Source organism: Pangasianodon hypophthalmus, chromosome 17, assembly GCF_027358585.1.
Source record: "Pangasianodon hypophthalmus isolate fPanHyp1 chromosome 17, fPanHyp1.pri, whole genome shotgun sequence".
Taxonomy (NCBI): domain Eukaryota; kingdom Metazoa; phylum Chordata; class Actinopteri; order Siluriformes; family Pangasiidae; genus Pangasianodon; species Pangasianodon hypophthalmus.
The window spans coordinates 8790154-8816249 of record NC_069726.1 but is presented as its reverse complement, the minus strand read 5'-3'; the positions used below and the strand labels follow the sequence as shown (position 1 = coordinate 8816249).

Here is a 26096-nt window from a genome sequence, read left to right as displayed (position 1 = left end):
CAAATCTTTGGTCAGTGCACTGGTTCTGCTTTTTGGGCTACATTATGCCCTCCACATTAGCTACGCAAAGAAGCTGACAACATTTTTTGAGTTCATCCAGAAAGTGTTGATGAATCTTGATGAAAGAACAGGCCAAAGTGCAACTGCTTGCACTTAAAAACAAACTTTTGGTTCAGGTTCATTTAGAAATACAACCTGTTTCTTGAGTTTTTTCCTGTAACACTATTAGTTCAGAGAGTTTTCTCTTGAATTTTCAAGTCTTGAGTTTTCACTGTTTTCACTTGATTAGGGAGAGTAGTAGAGTGAGTTGACCTACCTGTGTAGAGAATCGGACTTGCAACCCGAAGGTCAACCTGAAGGTCGTGGGTTGGAGCCTCAGGTCCAGCAGGGATTGTAGGTTGGGGGAGTGAATGACCAGGGCTCTCTCCCACCCTCAATACCACGACTGAGGTGAGACCCTTGAGCAAGGCACCGAACCCCCAACTGCTCCCCAGGTGCCGCAGCAAAAAAAGGCTGCCCACTGCTCCAGGTGTGTGTGTGTGTGTGTGTGTGTGTATACTTGGATGGGTTAAATGCAGAGCACAAATTCCGAGAATGGGTCACCATACTTGGCCACAAGTCACTTCACTTCAAAGCCCAGTGAAATTGTTTTATTTATCATCAAATAATCTTGCCAGTGTGGCTTTTTTGGTACCATTTTTGTAATGGAGAAATGTGATTGTAAATTTGTAAAGCATAGGCAGGAACTTGCAAATTTTCTTGCAGACATGTTTATTTCAATAAACAGTATCTAACAATACCACCCTTTTCTGTCATCATTGCTTTATACCAATATTCTTGTGTAACTTTATATTGAGTAATTTGAGTAACAATAATTTACAGTTTCATTACTTAATAAAAGTCAAGTAGTTTCCTTAAATCATTTGTTGTTATATTAGTCATTTAGATTAATTCAGGCTAATTAGATCTATTAACAAAACTCAAACCGATTTGTTCATTCATTATTATTCATTATGTTTGCTTAATATATTGAATTAATGAAATAAACTAAAAATCTTTTAAGTTGAGAATACTTTAAATGTTTGGCTGACCCAAAACTAAAATGTAAGTACACTTGACTCAAATGCAGATAGGTTCACAGTACTCATACATACTAATTTTAAAACTTCGTTTAAGGCGATCCTTAATATAAGTTAACTTAACTCATTGGGTTTTACAGTGTAATTGCCATGATGATACCTGACCTGTGTAATCTCACAACTGTTGATACCCTTTTTAATCATCCTTAAATAGCTATTCAGTTCTGATTTTAACTGTACATACATGTAGCCTTTAAATTCAAATTGTTCTCTGTAGAAAAGTCACTCAATAATAGTTCTAATGCTGATCATGTTATAATCTGGTTTATAGGGACTTTGTGAAGCTGCAGATTGCAAAAGAACTGCAAGGTATTTTAAATCGTATATAGTGTATGACTGAATGTAGTCTGAATGGATTGTTTATAATAATCGGTTGTTTATAATTTTCCTAGTCTTCTTGAGCTGTTTACTAGACTGATAAAATAACTTGGAATGGGTTTCTATGGTCGAGCCTTAGCTGCAGATGGAGAGGAGGAGGGTAACAAGAATCTCATCTTCAGTCTACGTATGTGTGTTTCTTTGTGCTTTCATTACCTGCCGTAGGCAGAGAGAGAGAGAGAGAGAGAGAATCTTTGCATCAAGCAAAACAGTCTCAGACATAAAGGCATCAGCAAAGATTGAACCCTCACACTAATTTTAAGCTAATTGTATTAGTCTAACACTAACAGTTATTGAATTAAATGTGATTTTGCCTAAATGGTGGTTCTGTCTTAAAACTACAAGATTCTTGTAATTTTATACTCTTGTCTTTCAGTCAACCAAGAAAGGATACAGAGAGAAGTGTCCTGCATTGAACGTTTAAGCTGGCTAGAGTGACTATCTAAATATATTGTTATATGTGTAGACTATCGTGTTCTGTTAGCTTACCTACCAAGAACTGTGGTAGTTTACATTTCGCTTGTTTCTAATGAATCTAAACATTTAAATGTGTCTACTGAGTCTCTCTTCAGAATGAATATAACTTCATTTAAAGTGCCTTAAATTAGTTGTAGATGAAATTATAGCTGCTTTTTACCAGTGGTTTCAAACATAGAGAAATGTGCTCTTTTCTTGGTGCATCTGAATACAAAATCAAGTGAACTTTAAAAACAGTTATCATTATGGTACTGCTTTATTGATAATATTGATGTTAAATATACAAGATTTTCAAAAATGTACTGAAAGTTTCCCTGCATGCCACAAAATTAAAATGTTTACACAATCTTACATTTTAATCTTGCAGTGAAAGGCATCTAAGAAGATTAATTAAATCACCTGGTTTGAGATGGAGGAGTTTTGACAGGCCTCTTAATGAAATTTGCCAAGCTGTTATGGTATGTCTTAAAGCAGTGTTCCTCATTCCAGCTCCTGGAAAGCCACTTTCCTGCAGAGTTTAGTTCTAACCATGTTCCAAAACACCTGCAGCCAGTTGCAACAAACACCTTAAGTTAAGAAAACCCTTAATAATAATTGTAAGGGTATTATCAATAAGGGTTTTCTTAAACTAAGTGATTTGTTTAACTGGACACTGGCTGTAATTTCCAAGTAAACCCAAATACCTTGATTTGTTGATTCAGGTGCATTTAATTAAGCTGAAACTAACCTTGGTCTGCAGGAAAGTGTCTCTCCTGGAGCAGGAATGGGTTAACCTGCATGAAGGCAACCTGCATTTTTTAATAGTATTTTTAAATGTTTATTGCTCAAATTATTCAAAATAATATTTATTTAGAGTGAGCTGAGACACTGGTCACCTTGGCATCTGTACAATGCACAAATGGGCTCATGATGTCAGAGGAATCCAGCCTTGCTGGGGGAAGAATTGAACGTAGGAACTACTTTAGCCATGGACCAAATTACACTTGGCATACTGATGGTAAATGTCATTAAAGGGATAGTTAACCCAAATATCATTTACTCTCCCCATGTTGTTTCAAACCCATATGACTTTCTTCAGTGGAAAACAAAAGTAAAACTTTTGAAGACTGTTCTTGCTACTCTCATTCATACAATGAAACTGGTTGGTGACAACAGTCTTCAAAAGTTTTACTTTTACTTTTTGGACATTCTATGGTTTAATGTTTGTTTGGTTTAATGTTTGTAGTTCCAATATCTTAATAGATTTTCTAGGAAAATTATTTGTCTTAAGGCTGGCACCTCTAACTGGCAGCAAAGCTTCATTGCAAGGTACTTCTCCAATGCCATTCAGGAACACAGTGGTATGTATATTTGACGAGTTACAATGGTCATGATAGGAGAGAGCTTCCCATATCTGTACACAATATTATTATTATTAAAAATATTACTCAGATTTATTTATTATAGTTTGCCCATGATTCATAAGAGCAGACAGAAGAAAGGAAAATCTTATTGTCAGTCAGATGTACGTGGCATTTCACCTCCAGCAGTATGGTGAGCAAGGACGACACTTTTTTTGGAGTGGGCACATCAGTATATAATCAGGCATTTAAGCATTTATTCTAAATCCAAGCAGATAAAGGGTCATTTTTGTAACTGGGAAAGTAACACAACAACATGCTGAAGAATATAAAAGAAACCTGGAGCAAAAGAAAAAATGGCAGGAGACATTTGAGGTGAACTTTTTTCGCCTTCCCCTTCTTGAGAGAGAGCTGAACATAGAGCGAAGACTGTGGAACACTCATGACATTCTCAAGCAACGGAATGTTCCAGGTCCATTTGGGAAACCAGACCTTCTTTTTTTACTTCCCCACCCCAAGATATGTATGTTTATCTAAATTAAAATGGTTCAGAAAAGCAGTAGCCAACTTTAAGAAGAATTTGCATCTTCCTGCAGGCTTTGCTGATATGCTCTGCAAAGTAGATGATGACCTCCTACAGTATGCTGGACAACTTGTTTGTGGTATTGATGAGCCTTTGCTGGTGGCAAACAAAGCATTCAGAACAATATCAGAGGCTATTCTTCAAACTTTCCATCATCAGATGACTCTTTGGCAGCTTACCTCATGTTGATGGAGAAATTCACCACAGAAGAGACATTTCCATACCATCCACATTTGCAGAGGGTAACAAATTATACCAGCTACTGGCCAGTGAGACATGGACTTTGTAGCTGCTTATCAAACAAAAAAAAATCCATATAAAGATGCCAAATGAATAAAAATGTCAAAACATATATTAAGATGCAAACGACCTTTAATGACATGAACATGGACATCAAAGAAATAGGAAAACATAAGTTCAAAAGTCTTAACTTTAAAAGCTTTTTGTTTGACAATGAAGGCAAGTTAAGTGAGTTGTTCTTTTAAAAGGGTGAACTACCCCTTTCGAATCGTATAACTGTAGGACAAATATATAAATGTTATATACTGATGTTTCACATCAAAATAGCATTGACTGGTAACCTGAAAATATCATGGAATTTTGTGTGAAGTTTTGTACATTGTTCTGTCACTGCCCTAAGTAATGTCTAAGTAATGTGTGTCTATAGGTTCCATACTTCCATACTTCCAAACTGTATTAGAGAGGGAAAAGGGATGTGATTGTAAACTATACCAACATTAGTATTTGAGTATTTGTAGTACAAACTGTGACATATTAAACTTTCCATGGGACTGACGAAATGTGTGATAGATGGAAGGTTTTGACAATCAGTTACATTTACCATTTTTAACCGTAACAGCTCTTCAGATCTTGCCCCTCCACTGTTTTTAGGGAAAGCACCACAGAGGAAGCTTCAGGTCTTAATGCTGGGTTTTAACAACTCACCCCGGAGAGGCACTGGTTACTATTAAAAATCAATAATGTGGCGGTAATTACAATAATTAAACACACACACACACACACATATATATATATATATATATATATATATATATATATATATATATATATATATATATATATATATATATGTGTGTGTGTGTGTGTGTGTGTGTGGCAGTGCTGCTTATCATAATTTATGATTTATGGCATGCCATGGTTCATAATGTATGATTATGGCTTGCCATGGTATTTATGGCAAACCTGAATTCGGGGATCCACTGGTCCCAGGTATCATGCTGGTCTCCAACCTAAGACAACAGAATGACTTTTAGGGTTCTGTTGACTCTTTCTGTCAGGTTTCTTTGCGGGTGTTAGCTCATGGTTAGTTTTTGCAAAGGTCCGCCAGCACCAATAATGTAAACTGGAGGCCACAATCAGAGACCAAGAACTTGGGTACTCCCCTTTGGTTAAAGATCTCCTCCTTAAGTATTTTCACAATCTTAGGGTTTTACTGTCTTGCAGAGGGAACATCTCTACCCACTTGGTAAAGTAATCCATGATCACCAGCAGGTAGGCGTTTTTCCTTTTACTGGCAGCGAAAGGTCCCATGAGGTCTGTCCCAAGAGTGTACCCCAAATCTGGTACGTCTGTAGTTTGGTGTTTTCATACTTATATTTTTGGCAGGTGGCACACAGCTTGATATACTACCAGATGTCTTTTTGTACTGTCAGCCACCAGGCTACTTCCAGAACATGTAGCATGGTCTTCATCCTACCCGAGACCTACCTAACGGGTTGAGTGGAAGTAATGTAAGAAGCTCTGGTCAGGTGTCCTTTCTGATAGGCCTTTCTGTAGCACACTTGGAAGTTGAACAGATCAGCTGGCACTGAGTAGTCTGCCACCACTTGGGTTTTGGCAGTGTCAGCTTGGTGGTGATAAAGGCCATCTTCTGCTTACTTTCTTCCTCCATTTCCACCTGCCAATATCTGGACTGCAAATCCAAAGTCGTGAACCAGGACACACCTTCCAAGGATTCAAGGATATCATGCAGTATGGGAATTGGATAAGCATCCGATATGGTTTTGCTGTTCACCTTCCTGTAATCGACACAAAACCAGTCCGAGTTGTCCGGTTTTGGCACTAAAACCACAGGTGAGGACCATTTTGGCCTCTATGATGCCATCATGTAACATTCTGTCAACATGCTCTTCTATTATGTCCTTTTTAATGGTGACACTCTGTATGCTCTGCTTTTTACTGGTACCTTGTCCCAGGTGGAGACTCGATGTTTCACCATGGTGGTCTGGCCCAGCGCATTGGAGGTGATGAGAGGCACAAAACCAGTCCGAGTTGTCCGGTTTTGGCACTAAAACCACAGGTGAGGACCAGCTTCCTATCAGCTTCCTCAGCTCCTGCTGATTGTCGGAGTCCCACTTGGGAGCAGACTCCTCACGGGATGCTGTTGCAGGATGCTGTCAGACATGTTGGTACTGGTGGTAAGACATACTACAGAGTTACTGCTGAATCTAGCTTTTATTGTTTGTGCTTACGAGGTTCTGGCGTCCACTGGTGATGAATGAACGGATGGTAAACATGGCCCGTACTGGTTGTTAGCCACATCAAGAATTGCTGGGGTATCTATAAGGAAGTCTAACCCCAGGATACTGGGAAAGGTCAGGTGGGCATCATCCATTAGGTGTCTAATGGCCAGGTAGTACCGTGCCATTCATAGGGATGGGCCTCTTGGCTCTGGAGTAATGCAATTTCCTATCTGCCATAACGATTTTTTGCTGGTGGTGAGGGTCAATGTTGGTTGTATCCTTTCTAAGTTTTCTCCATAGCTTTTGCTGCATCATGGTATAAGTGCTGCCTGTGTCAATGATCACTTTTACTTCTTCCCAGCAACCATTAGTGGTACCTGCAGTAGGGAGGGAGTTATGAGCCTGGAGTCATGAGGCTGTGTGATTGACACCCCGGCAAGATCTTTGGGACCTCGGTTTATGGGTGGTTTCAGGAGATCCTTTTCTTTGGCACTTTCTTTGGCATACCCACCTTTTTGCCAATAGTCCTTCGCTCCCATGCAATTTTTCTCTATCCTGGAGCCCACCATGACCAGCGGTTAGACAGTAATTACTGTCCCTCTTAGGCAGCCTAAAACCCTAGGATGTTGTCAAGGATGCGGCTAACCAGCTCCTCTTCCGTGATATCTGTCCTCCACTTCAAGCAGAGCAAAGAAAAGCCATCATTGACACAGTGATGAGGTGTACAGTGCGGTGCCCTCGTTGAGTCTCACGATAACACAAGCACAGAACCAAACACTTAGTCATTGGTGGCAACAAGACAGCACTAATCAATAACATTGTGGTAATTACAGTAACTAAACACTCATATAAAAAAGCGGCAATATTTGGCAGTGCTACAGGGTCATAGTGCACCATTGTACCAATAAACACATACCTTTCACTTAGATATTGCAAAGCATGTGGCTGCACTTTTGTGGCCATTAGACCACTGTCTTTGGTTTTTCACTGTCCATGGCACTAACTTTCTCCAGGTATGTTGCTACTAGAGATCACACGTCAGAGCTTCTGGAAGCCTGCTCAAATTCAATCAGACATTCTGGAGCCATATAAAGAAATCTTCGATCCATTGTCCTTATTCTTTCTCCAGTAAATCTGCTTCCTTGTCGCAGTACAACTGTGTTCCTTATGCTGTCTTTTACAGCTTTCTTTAAGAACTGCTCAATCTGTTTAGAATTACAAAAAAAGGACAAGAAAACTTTAAAATGATATATTTTCTACATGTACTTAAATGCAATATCCTCATTACAAGCTGTTACTGCTTTACTTATTTTTTGTTTTCACTGGTAAAGAACTATCTAACCAAAATATTGCCTGGCTTTAGATCTTGATGGATAACATTTTTGGAATGGATGTACTCATCGACTCATCTCACAAAGTGATTGTCATCTCCTTCAAGCTAACAAAAAAATAAAATAAAATATTAATACAAAAATTAATTTACAATCTTTTCAATGGGTTTCATATGTGCATTGCAAATCTGATTTATTATCCACCTAATGACAGTTCAGTTAAAGGTGAAGTGTGTAATTGTTTTCAACGTTAAAATATTTTCTCCTGTCCCAGTTTAATATGCAGAGTCAACAAGAAAACCACTCATAGGCTGACTTCCTCTCAAAATATAACTCTGTTTATTTGAATATAACAACCAGATCGACACAGAATAAGTGGGTCAACCAATGACGTGCATTTGGTGTGGACTCACTGTTTGTTCAACAACTGGCAGATCTCAGTTGTGTTCTGAAACCCTGTTGGAAAAGTAATTTTTTGAAAATCCATTTCTTACTACTAGTGATACATTAGAATTTTTACTATACACTTCACCTTTAGGTTTTCAGACCTGTAGTTTTTTTATTTTTTTATGAAACAGGGATTAAAACTGTGACAATACTGCATTTTCTCCTTGGTCCAGTTCGCTTTCAAAAGGCAACATTTAAAGTCACATGTGAGCACACTATTCCCTCACTGGTCAGAATGCTTATAAATCATAGCTTTTGTCTATCCAGAGGGATGGATAACTTTGCTCCAGATTATCTGGCTTGGGTTGCTTTCTCTCCAGAAGTGAACTGCTCCAGAGTTCACTTGAAATAAGACACAGTTAACTGGTTGTTTTGGTGCAGATCTGAGTGTGATTGTTGTGTTCATATCTCCCTAAACAAACCCAACTAGAGAAGAAAACACACAAGGTTCTGAAACAAATGATCTAGGTGAAATTGTGAAACAATAACATTTACATTTATTCATTTAACAGACAATCTTATCCAAAGCAACAATAACACTGTGAAAACTACTATATATAAACAATCCTGTGAAACTGTTACTGCAATATTAAAACACCTAACAGCATAACCTTCACAAACAAATGGACCATAATTCAAGGACATTGTCACAAAGCAGCTTTACAGAAATAAATGGATTCACAAAAATATATTGTAAATATTTGAATTTATCACTGTGAATTTATCCCTAATGATCAAGCCAGTGCCGACGGTGGCAAGGAAAAACTCCCCGAGATGATATGAGGAAGAAACCTTGAGAGGAACCAGGCTCAAAAGGGAACCCATCCTCATCTGGGTGCAACGGATAGTGCGATTATAAATAAATCCCTTCTATTATTGTGTACTATATGGACAAATAGTGCAATTGTGCAACCAATAAATTCATCACAGTTTTTGCAAGAAGTCCGGCTGGTTAAAATCTATCCACTGTCCACTGATGGAGTCCTGAGTACGAAGCTGCTCATGGCAACTGCAGCCCCAAAGCCACTACAGCAATCGCAGTCCCAAGCCATTACAGTACAGCTCCCCATATGTGATCCCCATGCCATCTCCACAGCCCCCAGGTGGCGCCATCCCCAGCAATCCAAACAGTTCTTCAGGCCGTCCATATGGGGCCACCCCCAGCAGCAGCGAGCGAACTCAACCGATGAGAACTCCAACCAGAAGAAGGGCATCAGGATGGGTCAGGCAGCGAGGAGGAGCAGAAGGGGTCAGGAACACTGGCATCTCTGGCATCTCAGAAGTAGCATGTGTAGCTTGACAGAGAGTGAGGGAGAGAGAGAGATGGAGAGAAAGGAAGAGATTGTTAGGTGAGCTTTTGTCCTCTAATGGTTAAGCACGATGTACTTTGCATGCAGAGTGCAAGCAGGGACTCCGGCAAGACTAGCTATGACAGAATAACTAAAAGGGGGAGCCAGAAGCTAACACAGACATGAGGGCACCCTGAGACATAAGGCAGCCAGCCACTCCACCGTCGACAAACCTGAGTGAACGTGTGAGAGTGGGGGGGCGACAGCATCCAAACATCCCAGTTCACCACAACACTCTATGCCTGTGAAACCCTCCAGACCTGCCCCTGTACCTAAGAAAACTATTCACAAAAGGCTTGACTAAACAAATATGTTTTCAGCCTAGACTTAAACACTGAGACTGTGTCTGAGCCCCGAACACTAAGTGGAAGGCTGTTCCATAACTGTGGGGCTTTGTAAGAGAAAGCTCTACCCCCAGCTGTAGCCCGCATTATTCGAGGTACCAACAAATAGCCTGCACCTTTTGATCTGAGTAGGTGTGGCGGATCATAAAAGACCAAAATTTCGCTCAGGTGCTGTGGCGCGAGACCATTTAGTGCTTTATAGGTCAATAGTAGTATTTTATAATCAATACGAAATTTGATAGGGAGCCAATGCAGTGTAGATAAGATAGGGGTGATGTGGTCATATCTTCTGGTTCTAGTAAGGACTCTCGCTGCTGCATTCTGGACTAACTGGAGCTTGTTTATGCATCTACTGGAACATCCAGACAATAAGGCGTTACAATAATCCAACCTAGAGGTAACAAAAGCATAACTAATTTTTCTGCATCGTGTAGTGACAATATATTTCTTATTTTACCAATATTTCTGAGATGAAAGAAAGCAATCCTAGTTATATTATCTACATGAGCTTCAAAAGAAAGACTAGAGTTGATAATCACACCAAGGTCTTTTACTGCTACACATCATGAAACAGAAAGGTCATCCAGAGTTATTATGTAATCAGAAAGCTTACTTCTAACTGCATGTGGTCCTAGTACAAGTATTTCTGTCTTGTTAGAATTAAGTAAGAGAAAGTTAATAAGCATCCAGTTTCTAATGTCTTTTACACATTCCTCAACTTTATTAAGCTGGTGTCTGTCATCTGGCTTTGCTGAAACATACAACTGTGTGTCATCAGCTTAACAGTGGAAGCTAATACCATGTTTACGGATAATTTTGCCCAGAGGTAGCATATATAGAGAAAAGAACAGTGGGCCTAAAACAGAGCCTTGCGGAACACCAAACCTTACCTGAGTATGAGAAGAGAAGTCACCATTTACGTTTACAAACTGATAACGATCAGTCAAATAAGACCTGAGCCAGGAAAGGGCTGTTCCCTTAATGCCTACTACATTTTCTAGTCTATCGAGGAGAATAGCGTGATCAATGGTATCAAAAGCTGCACTAAGGTCAAGCAGCACCAGCAAGGAGACACAACCCTGATCAGAGGCCAGTAGTAAGTCATTTACAACTTTTACCAGTGCTGTCTCTGTGCTATGATGAGGCCTAAATCCTGACTGATACATTTCATGAATGTTATTCCTATGTAAGTATGAGCATAGCTGCTGTGATACAACCTTTTCTAGGACCTTGGAGATAAAGGGGATATTGGTTTGATATTGGTCTATAGTTAGACAGCTGACAGGGGTCAAGGTCAGGTTTTTTAATCAAGGGCTTGATAACTGCTAATTTAAAAGATTTAAGTACATAGCCAATGCTAAGGGAAGAATTAATTATCTTTAAAAGAGGTTTGATTGTTTCAGGAATTATCTATTTGAGGAAACAAGTACGTAAAGTATCTAGCATACAGGTTGATGATTTTGAGGATGAAATTAGTGAAATTAGTTCAGTCTCTTCAAGGGGAGTAAAGCGTTGTAGTTGTTTATCTAATATTATTATATTATCATCTACAGAGTTAGTTATAGAACTGTCCAGTTTTAAATAGTCTGAATTTCTAGCCTGATATTTTTAATTTTACCATTGAAAAAATTTATGAAGTCATCGCTACTATATAATGATTGTGTGCGTGTTTCTATTGTGGTCTTATTCCTAGTTAATTTTGCTACAGTATTAAATAAGCATCTAGGATTATTTCTGTTATCTTCAATTAGGGTGGAGAGATACATTGATCTAGCAGCACTAAGAGCTTTCTTATAGCTCAAAGTCCTTCCATGCTATTTGAAATACTACCAATTTAGTTTGACGCCATTTACGTTCTAGTTTTCGAGTGGTCTGTTTTAAAGTTCGTGTGTGATTGCTATACCAGGGTGCTAGCTTTTTCTCCCTAATTATTTTTCTTTTAAGTGGGGCTACCTTATCTAGCGAGTTGCAGAACGTTGATTCTAAACATTCAGTTGCCTGGTCAAGTTCTTTGGGATCAGACGGTGATCCAATCATGGCTGATAAATCTGGGAGATTACTGATAAAACTCTGTGTAGTTGTTGATGTGAACGTACGTTTGACACGGTGACGTGGCAAGGTGCATATACTATGATTAATACACATTTTAAATGAGATGAGGTAATGATCTGAGATAGCTTCAGACTGTGGACATGAGACTATATTTTCTATATTTAATCCGATTGTTAGTATTAAATCAAGAGTGTGACCACCACTATGGGTGGGTCCTATTATATTCTGATTAACCCCTACAGAATATAGGGGTTCTCAGACACAACTGCTGTTCTCAGAGGGTCATCTGGATTATCAAAATGAATATTAAAGTCTCCAACAATTAATGCCTTGTCTGAAACAACCAGGTTAGAGATGAAATCCGCAAATTCGCATAGGAATTCGGAATATGGCCCTAGGGGTCTGTAAATAATAATTACTGGAATCACCTGAGTAGACTTATTTTTAGTGGCTACGTATGTTATGTTAGAATAAAGAACTTCAAATGCGTTGAATTTATGACTAGGTTTTTGTGTGACGCCTAGATTATCATTATAAATTACTGCGACGCCTCCTTTTCTGCCAGTTAGACGGGGCTGATGTATGTAACTGTACCCGGGAGGACTAGCTTCATTTAATGCTACAAACTCATTTGGTTTAATCCACGTTTCTGTTAAACACAGTACATCAAACTCCTGATCAGTAATGGTTTCATTAACAATAAGTGCTTTAGACGTAAGAGATCTAATATTCAACAGTCCTAGCTTTTGGTTTAATTTTATGTTAATTAGGTTACTAAAACAAACTGTCTGAGTATGTCTATAATTTTGTTTAGCTCGGGGAACAGACACAGTCTCAATACGTTGGAACCTAAGTGACGACTCAGTACAGCTAGCAGACGGTCGGTTTAGCCTGCTTGTCTGCTCCCTGGCCTTGGCCCTGGATTGTCACCGATTAACTAGGCCTGTTCTGAGACTATGTGCTATGCTGCAAGGAATGAGGGCAGCACCTTCCCGAGTGGGATGGACACCGTCCCGCCCTAACAGGCCAGCCTTGCCCTCAAAGTTAGTCCAATTATCTATAAAGCCCACATTGTTTTCGGAGCACCACCTGGACATCCAGCAGTTCAGTGACCATAACCTGCTGTAAGCTACATCACCACGCCACATTGGGATGGGGCCAGAGCATACTACTGCATCGGACATTGCCTTCGCTAATTTACACACCTCTACCAAGTTACTCTTAGTAATCTCAGACTGACGAAGGTGTATATCATTAGCTCCTACATGAATAACTATCTTTGAGAACCTATGCTTGCCTAAGACCCTAAGATTACCTGCTATGTCCGGCGCCCTGGCTCCCGGTATACACCTAACTAATACACCTACCTAGCTAATTTCACATGCCGCAAGATAGAGTCACCTATAACCAGAGCTCTTTCAGGTTTCTCAGTGGATACTTCACTGAGGAGAGCAAACCTATTGGACACGTGAAGCGGAGAGGAGTGGTGCTCCTGTGGGCGAGCCGTAGCGTTAGCTTTGGCTTTGCGATTATGCCTCCAAGTCGTCACCCATTCGCCCCGCTGTGAGGGCTCTAATTCCAGAGTTGGGGGATTACTAACTTTGCCTAAGGCGTCCAGACTTTTGCCTACAGAAACTATGCTGCTCTCACTCTCACTAACCCTCTCTAGAGTCTGGATGCGCACCTCTAATGCTGCAATCTTCTCCGTCAGAGAGCTAACTAACATGCATTTACATTAACAACAGAGGAAGAGTGACTAAACATCCTGCACTCAACACACTGAACAAGCTGAATGTTAGACATGTTGTTTAACGCACCTTAGTCGAAGATTTGTTGATATTATTTTAGACGGTGTGGATCCGGTGTGAATGGCCTCCGCTCGCTGTCTTGACAAAATACAAAAGCGCACTTCAAGAGAAAGAAAAATGAAAATATGGTAGAAGAGAACGTGAAAAATACAACAGATGAAAACGATAGCACAAAATTATTGATTTCATAATGTGTTGAAACTATCACATATACAGTCTTACACGTGATGTTATTGTTCTTTCATTTCATTAAGTGATCAGAACCAACAAGTGTATTGTGTAGGTCCCCCTTGTGCGGCCAAAACAGCTCTGACCCATTGAGGCATGGACTCCACAATACCTCTGGAGGTGTGCTGTGGTATCTGACAGATCCTTTCTGTCTTGTAAGTTGCAAGTTGGGGCCTCCATGGATCTGACTTGTTTGTCTAGCACATCCCACAGATGCTTGATCAGACTGAGATGAACTCAACCTTGAACTCAAACCATTCCTGAACAAATTTTGCAGTGTGGCAGTGCGCACTATCCTGCTGAAAGAGGCCACTGTCATTAGGGAATACCGTTGCCATGAAGGGCAATACTTGGTCTACACCAATGTTTAGATAGGTGGTACGTGTCAAAGTAACAGCTACATGAATGCCAGGAGCCAAGATTTCCCCTGAACATGGCCCAGAGCATCACACTGCCTCCACCTGCTCGTCTTCTTCCCATAGTACATCCTGGTACCATCTCTTCCTCAGGTAAGCGACACACATACATGCAGCCATCCATATGATGTAAAAGAAAACTTGATTCATCAGACCAGGCCACCTTCTTTCATTGCTCCATGGTCCAGTTCTGATGCTCACGTGTCATTTTAGATGCCTTCTGCAATGGACAGGGGTCAGCATGGGCACTGTGACTGGTCTGCAGTTTACTCAGCCCCATATATGCAGCAAACTGTGATGCACTGTGTGTTCTAACACCTTTCTACCATAGCCAGCATTAATGTTTTCAGCAATTTGTGCTACAGTAGCTCTTCTGTGGGATTGGACCAGACAGACTAGCCTTCACTCTACACAACATCTGAATTCTTCCCTGACAGGTAGTGGTGGCACCTAGTAGTGAGTAAACCCAGGTGTGTCAGTCCCATAAATCATTGACTGCCCCAGCACAGACAGGTGAAGCCCTTGGTTCATCTGTCCAGTGGTAATGAATAAGGCTTTGATTAAGAAAGCTGAGGAGCTCATATAGCTCCTTAGGCTGGATAAATGCAAGACTTTATTAACCATGATAAGGGCACCTTTTTCATAGCACAATTATTTTAATGATTCTTACTGTTGTGATACATGTTGTCAAGAGTCAGAGATGGATGCAAATGGAGATGCAAATGAAACTGGTAAACCGATCCAAAATGTGAAGCAAAAGACATAATTAGGAACAGGCAAATGGTCAGGAGATCAGCAAACAACAACACAAGGGTGTATCCAAAAATCCAAAAACCAGATACCAAGATGAGATCAAAACCAGAATATCAAATTGCAGAATCGAAGGCTTGGTAAGTTCATGTAAGTGTACACTGAGTGTTGTGCACAGAACAAAGAACTTGAAGGCTTAAATACAAAACTAATCAGAAGTGCCTTCTAAAGCTCCACAAGGTGGTCCTGCACCCCTTGGTAAAATGTCCACAAGATTCCCAGGGCTCCAAGTCAGGCATTGTCCAGAATGCTCACTCCTCCCAGAGGAGTCGGGACATAGGACATATTGGCAGGAAGCAGGAGGCAGAGTGATGACGTCCTCACCAGAGTCTGGTGGTGGAGCGATGACATATTTCCTGGGGTCTGGTAGTGGATAATAGTGAGTCATTCCTCTGTGCCCTGAATCAATCTGAACTTCAATCTGAAGTTCATTGCTTCCAATTAACAAGTTGTGTGTTAGCAAGTAGACAACCCTCTGACAATGTCATAAGTGGCAATGCATCTAAAATGTCAAGTATTGAAAAACTTCACAGTTCTTTTCCATCACATAGGTGTAAGGGAACTCAAATTTGCCAACTAGCTCAAGAGAATGTTTCAAGGTTGGGTTGTGCTATTCTGTTTGAGCTAAAGAATATTCAAATGCTTCCAAAGGCTGAACGATCTGTTAGCACTGATGAGGACACATTATTGCAGTCTAGTGCCCAAATTGGTAAAGATGGACAGACTGACATTAGTGTGGTGTCTTTGACCCCATTTACATGGACTCAAGTGAGATCATTCCTCCTTGTCAAATTGAGGATGATCTTGATCAGACAAATTGATTGTAAGCTAATTAATTTTCAGTGTGCCTGAACCTAGAGAAATGTCAGAAGCCTAACACCCTGACTGCCTCTTAGACACCCAGTCAGGTTCAACATGACACTTTTTGCAGTTCTATATTAAGCACATTGAATTCACATACTAGTCTGCCAATAGAAAAACTAACAAGGGAAATTCTTGTAAAACATGGCATGTCCCCATGTGAATCTGTGAAACCCCTCTCTTTTCATTCTTCACATTTTTGAAATTGTCATTTTTGTGGTAAGGTTGATACCCTTTCTACTAATTGCAAAACCTGCAGATCCTTTGCCAGTAAGCTATATGAAACTCCCTCAGAATTGTTCAGTGATCTTTCAGAAGTGGGCACAGAACATTTAGCTAAAGCAAAAGTTTTAGGGTTTGACCAAAAGATCCAACAGTTCCGTCTGCTGTATGACTTTAAAAATTTTACCTTTAAAGAACCTGACAAGACGGGTGTCCTAGAGAATGTGAACTTTGTGCACTCCACAACAGGGGTCATGTTGAGATGTTAATGGCGTGCATTATAGAGGCAAAAAGGGAGTTCAAGAGGTCTGTGACACAAACCCTTTGTGACTTAATTATAGGAGAGACACCCCTGTTTTTTCATTGTATGTTCCAAAATTTCATGGTAATAACATTACTTCCGTCTCATTAGCAAAATGATAACCACCTTTCTTGCAATTGTTCAGTGGTCAGAATGTTTCCTAGAGCTTATAGTTACATAGGTTGCTACGTTTTTGTGCATGACTTTAGCAGCATCAGAAGAAAGTAATGCCATCATTTACCCAAGTCCTTGGGAGAAGGGGAGTGTTGATTATAGTTTCTTCTGTCAGTTCTTTAATCCTATTTCTACCTTTGCTGCTAACACTCTGAGCATTTAAGGCAGAGACCTCATGATATTTACACCCTAGACACAGGACAACTGAATCACATGAATCACATCACTGCTGATAAAGTCATAAATATTTCATGTGCTCATGTGGAATTATTATTCACAACTGGCCTATAGGAAGTATTCTTTACAGTGTACTTTTGAAAAAAAAAAATTCAAAACTGGTACTCTAACCACAGTGCAAACTTGTGCTTATGTAAATACACATGTAGTACAGCCAAGGTGACACAATCAAGTCATGATAATTCTGAAGTTAATGAGATTCTTTTCCTACTAACACTTTTAATTGGTAAGAAGAACCTTCTTTTATAATATACTATTCTCCTTAGTATATACAGTATGTGTGACCCTCTCCTGTGTTTGCGTCAGAATGAGGCATGCGTGGGAGGCAGAGTTGGGACAAGTCTCCATGGTTTAGGAGATTGAGGTGGTATATCTGCAGTGCCCTGCCTGTATCTGTTTGCCTTACTTCATAGTAAGATATCATCAGAGAAAATTGGGAGGAGGGACCTTTGCACAGGAAGAGTGTAATTCAGTACTTTCTTGACCTGAGAGTAACGCAGAAGAATTTACAACAGGCACAAGAACGTCAATCCTGGCTTTATAATAGGGGCGTGTGGCTATGGGAGTTTTGACCAGTAGAGCAAGTGCTCATATTATTACCAACATCGAGCTCCAAATTACTCACAAAGTGGCAAGGGCCCTGAGTTGGGGACATCTACTATGAAGCAAGGCTTGTGCCCATATAGTATTTCAAACACAGAGAACCCCATGCAGGCTTGTGGGACCTCTCATACTGCAAATAATAGGGGTTTGATCCCCTTATCTCAATTCGTCATCGTTACGAACTTATGAATCATATTTTTAAAAGTCTGATTAAATCTCTTGACCAGGCCATCTGTTTGTGGATGGTAAATGCTGGTCCAGGTTTAATCTCCAATAATTCGTACAGTTTTCAAAGTGTAAATGATATAGATGTTGTGCCTTGATCAGTCAGAATCTCTTTTGGGATTCTGACTCTGAAGATTATTTTAAAGATTGCCTCCACAACACTGTATGCTGAGATGTTGCAAAGAGGTACAGTTTCTGGGTATAGCATTGCATAATCCACTAGAACTAACACCAAGCAATGCTCTTGTGCACTCCATTCTAATGGCCAGATGATGTCCATCCCAATTCTTTCGAAGGGGACCTCGATTAATGGAAGGGGGCAGAATGGCTTTTTTGGGGTGGCAGATTCATCGAGGCATGCTGCACACCACCTGTGTACAATCAGTGAGAATGCCTGGCCAATAAAAACAGGCCATTAGGCGGTTCAGTGTTTTATCCTGGCCTAGATACCCAGTTATAGGATTATGATGAGCCATATGGATTTCCCTGTGGCTCTTTGGGAGCAACAGTTGGGCTGTCTCTTCCTTTGTTTGAGTGTCGTGCATCACTTGATATAATCTATCTTTAATCATAGAAAAGTTAGGGTAGAACAGCACAACCTTTGGCTTGACAGGATGGCCATCAATTGCTTTCACTTGGTGAAAGGCATGCTTCAGGATGTCATCTCCAGAGGAATTCCCCAAAGGGTGGAGGGGTGGAGACCTCCATACCTGGGATATGCTCAGTACTGTACTCAGCCTCCTCCAGAGACACCGGCCGGTGGCACTTGGCCCATTCTGCTGTTCCCTACAGCAGTCTGGGGATGAGCTGCTTGGATATGAGGGTTTAGATGATTTTGCTGAGGGTCAAGGGCTCCATGGCAATGCATCTTTCTCACACTCCCGGGTTTTGGCAACCAGTGTGACACTCTCCTGTGTTTGCATGGGAATAAGGATGTGGGAGGAAGGCTTGGACAATACAAAAGATCACTGAAAAACATCATTAGTCAATCATCCACAGCTCATCCTTACCACTCACACTCCCAACTCTGCTCTGCACGGGGCATTCATGGCCTAATGGTTAGAGAGTTGGCCTTGTAATCTGAAGGTCATGGTTTAGAGTCTCAGGTCCAGCAGGGATTGTAGGTGGGGGGAGTGAATGACCAGTGCTCTCTCCCTCCCTCAATACCACGACTGAGGTGAGACCCTTGAGCAAGGCACCAAACCCCCAACTGCTCCCCAGGTGCCGCAGCAAAAAAAAAGGTTGCCCACTGCTCCGGGTGTGTGTGTATTCACTACTGTGTGTGGGTGCACTTGGATGGGTTAAATGCAGAGTATGGGTCGCCACACGTCACTTCACTTTTTCATTTCATTCACAAACTGGCACTTGACCATGCCTCTGCCGCCACAATATGACTAAGCTCCATACGTTAGCATATCTGGAACAGCATTTTACTCTTGCCTAGTTTACCTTTCCTTCTCTATATTGTATGTATACAATTGTAGAGCAAATTCTGAGTTAATCATAGTTAGTCAATTTTAGCCTAACTATTGGGAGGGGCATGGGAAGACTTTACAGCTCTCATCTCTGTTATGTCTCCAGGACAACAGCTGTCTCTGTCCTCCAAGTTTAGAGTCCAGAAACTCAAAAACATCTCTGAGTTGGTTATTAGATTTCCATCCACCTGGATCTCTGATCATCAACTTCAAAGTCATGTTTTCAACACTTCATTCTGGCTGATCCTGCCTCAATCTCAGCCAAGTCACACCACTTTTGGCCAATAAGCTTTCCGTCACTTTGGTAGAGGCAAATCTTGGTCTTGTCAGTCCATAAAACTTTGTTCCAGAACTTTTGTGGCTTATCTCTGCATTTCTTTGTAAATTCCAATCTGGCTGAAGTCTTCTTCAAAAGTTAGATTGTAATACTTTCACTCCTGCCCTGTTTGATGTCCCAGCCTTTTTGATGTCTTGTTCTTAGCACAAGTTTCAGATGGTTTCTGTCTTTTTCAGAGCATAGTTCTATTGGCTATGCACAGTGCTTGTGCAATGGCTCTGAATGATTTTCTCTGACTCTCTTTTCTCAGATTGAAAATGGTTTGCTTTACTCCCACAGACAGCTCTCTTGTCTTCATGTCGTTTTTAACAACAAATACAGTCTTCAATGGCAAAACCCAGGGCTCAAACCAAGAGTAGACATTCAAAGCTATTAATTGTGTAAACAATCAATCTAACAGGGCACACCTGGGCAACAAGAAACACCTGTCAATCACATGTTCCAATATTTTTGATCACTTGACCATTGGGTGGGCTCAAACAAAAGGTGCCATGTTTGCATGCTGTGCTTCACACCTCTAGATGTAAATATCAGGAAATGACCACTGAAATTCAGATCTGTCGTATTCATATTCATCCTTTGTTCTCAAATCCAAATGTCTTCAGTGTATAGCAAAAATAAAAGAATTTACATTGCCTTTCCAATACTTTTGGAGGGGACTATAAAATATTAAAGCCTTATTAATATACAAAAAAAATGTTTGGACAAGAGATTTGCATAATAGTTTCAGGGAAACTTTCAGACTGAATTCCTATTTTCCTGGCCATTTACTGGTAATGATAAAAAAAATGAAACTATGAAATTTTGAATTAGAAAATATAACCCCAGTTTAAATATTGGTGGGGAGATTAGAAGAACCTGGCAGTGTGTCTATATGTGAGGGTATGTAAAATACTTTTGCATAAAAAAAATGTTATGATGTATTAATGCCTGTTTGTGGTGAGATATAGTGTAACAACTGTCGTTATACTGCTACATATTTTTCTCAGTTTACCTTTTTTTCTTTTTCTATGAAAAAAATGTTTTCATGTGGACTATTTATCTCCATATGAATCAAACAAATATCTAGCTAAAGCTAGTTAGAATTGTCCTGGCAAATATCATTCATACCCTTTATTAACAAATTGTGCAATAATTAGTAAATTTAATAATTAGTTTGACTAAGCTCTTAGTTAGATAGGTAGCTAGCTAATATTAACATAAAATTATTTAAATAATTTGTGAACATAAGCTCTTATCTAGATAGGTTGCTAGCTAACATTAACAAAATTATTTAAATAATGTGTCAACAAGCATCTCAAACTGAACTTGTATCATCATTTCCACATGTGAAATGTATCCTTCAAGTAGAATACTTAGTAATACCATGCCAAACACTGAAACCTAGACTTCTAAAATATGCTGCATCTGGGAAGTGAGGGCAACCTAACTTGCTGTAGGACCATCATATTTCTAGAATATGACCCTCTTCATTTCTGTAAATGTAGTATTTTCTTTTACTAAAAAATGCATTGTTTACATAATTCTGATCATTAGAAAGTGATCAGAATAGCCAACTGATGGAGACAATTTAGTCACACTCGTATTACAATGAATAAATAGAAAATACATTTCCCTTATGACTTTAAAGAGGTAATATTAATAAATTACTGACAGCTTAAAACTGTCTGGCAAGTATTTTCATTGCTTCAGAAATCACACTACGTACACTATTCCAGGAGATCGGTTGCAAAGGATATGGCACATACTCTGTTTATGAACGACTTATTTCATACACTTAACACCTCTTCAGCCTCATTTACTATACTGAACTCTGTAAGAAGCCAAGTCATCTTCACAGCTGCATACTCAAATGGCACTAAAAAACAAAGGTGCTCAAATGGCTCAAAAAAGCACTAAGGAGAAATGAGTATGGACAGACTGAAGTACATGAAAATGAAGTCTTATCGAATTAAATATCATAAGATTTGTTCAATAAATAACCTGGTGAAAGCAAACCTTCCTTATTGCAGTCTTTGGCCATAAAGCTGTCTTTTCAAATACTTCTAGATGAAAAAATTATTAATTAAGGTGTAATCTCTCAAAAGTGTCTGTGAAGAGGTATATTGAGAGAGATGACACACAGATATAATGATATATAGATATCTCACACATTTGTTAATGGGTAATCTATCAGGCCACAACAAGAAACAAAGAGACAGACTAAGCATTAAAGCAACCTTATTTATTTTTCTTAATACACACACTTATATAATCATACAAATAATCATACACAAAAGCAAAATTTACCAAGAAGGGGGTTAAAACAGAATGTTCAGAACTACGAAAGCAAACATTGTCTGCAAGCCAAACAGACCATTCCAAAGTTTTACAATGCTAAAAAGGGCTCTACCTTGGATCACAAATCCAAGGTAAAAAAGAAAGGTACACTCTTGGGTTCTTGAGACATTTTTTAAGGGTTCTTAGCCTCCTAAAAGGGCATAAAACCTTTAAGGGTTCCACCAGAGGGACAAGAGTGTATGCCAAGTTAAACCATAATTTAAGCAAAAAAGAATGAAGAAATTAATGCAGACCCAGAGACAAAGTAACATTGATCCATAAAGGCAATAAACAGGAGAGGGGAAAGCATACCAAACAGCAAAACTGTGTCATAACATTGTATGTTATGTACTGTGTCATAACCATAACATTGTATAAGGTGCATTCTGGATTTGTAAGAAACATAAGTAGATGAAGGATAGCTCCAGAGACTCTCTCTCTCTTTCTCTCTAGTATAGAAATGTATGAACAGAAATGTAGAGAATTAAATATAGCAGTAATTTCCACTACACATTTTTAAAACTGTACTACCATGTAGTTTAAAGGGAAAATGTCAGCTCAAATAATTGAACCATGGCAGACTGTTAAAAGCAAGACAACAAATAACACTAAAACAAACTTTGGAGATTACAAATAATATTTTTGGATGAAAAAGCCCAAAATGTCAGACAGCCTACAGACTGTTGTCGCCATGCAATGAAACAGCCAACACCAGTCTGATAAGCTATCTGACACACTGGGAGAGATGGATGGAAATGCCTGAGCCACACATGAAGAAAAAAAATGGAAAGGAAAGAAAAGAATGCTTACCATAGACAAAGAAGAATGGTAGGAGGTGGTTGTCGGAGGCCATATTCTGTTATTTTGTAACAGAATATGTCCTGTTATAGCAGTTCAAAATGTGTTTTCCATTCACTGACGAGCATGTCTGCTAGCTGAACACGCTCTAGCCTCTTGCCTGTTTCTCCCTTTCTCTCTCTTCTTCATATCCTTCCTGCCAGCAGTACAGTGCATTGAGTTCAGCCCAGGGTTCAGCTAAGGTAACAGCAAAGAAACCCCACACTGTTCCATTTTTTTATATGCCTGAAGCTTCCAGGCTAACATACCAGGGCAGTGTTACAAAAAAGCACAGATGAGGGAGAAAACATATTACAAGCAATTATTTAAAAAAAAAAAAAAAGGAAAAAAATGGAAGCAAAGAAACTTTTGCACCATCCAGGAACAAAAAATAAATTATGACATTGCATTATTTGTAAGCCATATTATGGATGCCAAGACCAGGCATAAAAGAACACAAAAATCTTTAACATTGTTTAGAAAATTCTGAATGAATAGCACTATTTTCTTTTCTTACTTAAAGAAAAACTCAAAAAGTAGTCACAATGTCAGACATATTATTAGCCAGTCTCATTAACATAAGCAGCGACAGCCCATCAATATAAGCTTATATTCAAATATAAGCACAGTTCTGATCAGGGAGTATTTTAGAGAAGATCCCAGTGAGATTTAAAACATACACATAAAGTTGAAATCCTCAAGAATGTAAAAAGTAGTCACAAATGTCAGACATACTATCAGCCAGTCTCATTAAAATAAGCAGTGACATCCCATCAGTAGTCAGTATTCTGCTGTCAGTATAAGCACAGTTCTGATCAGAGAATATTTTAGACAAGACCTCAGTGAGATATACAACATACACCTAAAGATGAACTCCTCAAGAACAGTGAGCCTCCATCCACTCATCCACAATCTCTGACAAATACATGTTCATGTGAGTGTATATATTATTGCATCTGGTTGTGAAGCTCTGGTCTGAATAACATGCTGTTTCTCGGTCTCTGGAAATTAAACAATAACTACAGGAAGCTACAGTATGATTCATTGATCCTTATTACAGTTTCAGTGTTCAACACCAACCCTTTTTCAGAACCCAAATGTAAAGGATGACAGACAAAATACCCTACTTTTTGTAACCTTAATAAAATGTATAATCAGATATATAAGTATCATATCTAGCCATTATAAATAAAATTGCTAATAATTTAGGCACTGCTTATATACATTAATTTATAGAGACTAAAATATGTCTAGATGTCATAATCTGAAGACCTTATTGGTCAATAAGTTCCTGCACTTGCTTGTAAAATAAAGATGATCATTTTCTTCCAAAACACATGACGCTGCTGTGCGACTAAAGCAACCTTACACATCTTCAGCCCCATTTACTATATTAAACTCTCTAAGAAGCCAAATAATTTTCCACAGGTACAAAGGAGAAATACAGACAGACAAAAAAATATTAAAAAATTTGAGAAATACAGACTGACTCAGGTAGTATGTGAGTGAAACAACCTGGTGAAAGTAAATCTATTTCTTTCTGACTCTTTTTATGAGCACACAACTATACCCACACAAAGTTTTCTAATTTTACCCTCTGAATATTTCTGCCACTCACTCACACACTCATCACGAAAAAAGATGGTCACCACCTTCTCAAACACCGAGGAGAGCGAGTTTTCATCCTGCACAATGGAGAGAAAACACACACACAAATGTCAATAATCCTTAAGGAACAGACCAATTTAAAATCTCATTTAATGTTCAGTATTTTCACTATCCCTTTTTCCTTCTAGAGCTAAAGCTTCTGATACAAACTGGTATTTCTTATTACCAGTTAAATAGCATTTCTATCCAAAGCTTTTCAAAGCAGAAGGGTTAAGTTGCAAGAAAAAAATGGATTCAGTTTTAAAAAATGGAAGTAGTCAAAAGCAGACTAACCTAGAAGAGCAATAAGGTAAAAGGTGTAGAGTCTTTGTTTCCACAGCTTCCACAGAGTTGTGAGAGATTGTTAGTGGCAGGAATTGGGAGTAGAATTCCCCCACCCTCTCAGCCCCTGGGGGCCCCTCCTGTCTCGGTCAGCCTGCATTGAGTTCAACAGGGTTCGCTTGCTGAGGGGAAGGGGGATGGAAGGTGGGGGTTGTGAGTGACGTGGGGGAGTGTACACTTCAGTCATAGCAGCTCCACCTGCTGAGCATGACTCAGCATCCCTCAGGAGCCAGACCCTGAACAGGCCACAGTCACCACTCCATTTTAACCCTAGACACACCAACACACCAACTGTTCTCCCACCAACAAATCACAACGCTACAATTATCAAATTAATTATGCATGTACAATGCATTGGCAGACAGTGATAGAGGAAGAACAGTAGAGCTAACAGAGAAAAAAGTTGTGATACTCACTGCTGGTGTGGCTCCTACACCTCAAGGTATATCTTCTGGAGAGAGGCGACAAACTGGGTAACAGAGCTTAAGAAGACAAGAAAGGGGGGAAGTAGGTCACCAATTTTACTCACCCATGCTAAAGGTTACCTTCTTCTATCTCCGCTTCTCCCAGAAGGAGAGCTAAGCAATATAAAACCTTTCCCCAAATAGAAAATTTTACTAGATTTTAAAAAAGAATGAAGAAAAATAATGAGAGAACCACAAAAATACATATAACCAATATAAAAATTGAAGGAGTCCTTAAGAAATGATAACAAAAGAAGCATCCACACTGTCCTGGAGTGTCCCTTAGCTGTGAAGAAGGAAGAAATGAATGATTTCTGAGAACTCTCACATTTATCACCGACAGTTCCTGTAAGAACTGGTTTCAGCCAATTAATGGGGAAGTGAGTCGTAGCTGTGTCATCACTGGCTGAATAAGAGGATAGAGACCTGCCCACTTATAGGGAAGAGGAGGAGTCTCAGGAGAGACAGCCCATATTAGGAAAACCCTTTTACAAGATTTAGCCACCTACTACCACCCTTCTTTTCTCCCCTCACCCCCAAAGACACGTGCATTCAAATGCATGCACACATAAGAGGAAAAAAAGGAAGATTGCCATGGCCCCTCACTAGTAAGTCAAGAGTAAGCAATCAATCAAATCTCACAAATTCACATTAAAAACCTTTAGCAATATTCTCTTTACTATGAAACTAAAACATATATACCATGCCCTCATGGTCACAATTATGTAAAATAAATATTGACACTGGATTAGCATGCCTTTGTTTTACCCATTCAGGTCATGTGTTTTGTGGTTGTACAGATAACATTTTTTAGAAAGACATAAAGAAATTTTCCCACATACATGAAGTATGTAAGTATGTTAAGTA

General features: G+C 39.5%; 1 long non-coding RNA gene across 5 annotated transcripts; it reads right to left on the bottom strand.

The window, feature by feature from the left end:
- Positions 1 to 8658: 8658 nt before the first annotated feature.
- Positions 8659 to 25712, bottom strand: LOC113523758 (uncharacterized). 5 transcript variants are annotated; one of them, XR_008304539.1, is made up of 4 exons: positions 24718 to 25712; positions 22750 to 24461; positions 13741 to 13831; positions 8659 to 9473 (listed from the first exon to the last, which is right to left on the bottom strand). It is a non-coding gene; the product is annotated as an uncharacterized LOC113523758 (long non-coding RNA). The 5 variants fall into 5 exon arrangements; XR_008304537.1 differs by having other exon boundaries at positions 8659 to 13831; positions 24718 to 25695; XR_008304538.1 differs by lacking the exon at positions 13741 to 13831 and having other exon boundaries at positions 24718 to 25695.
- Between the last annotated feature and the right edge of the window lie 384 nt (positions 25713 to 26096).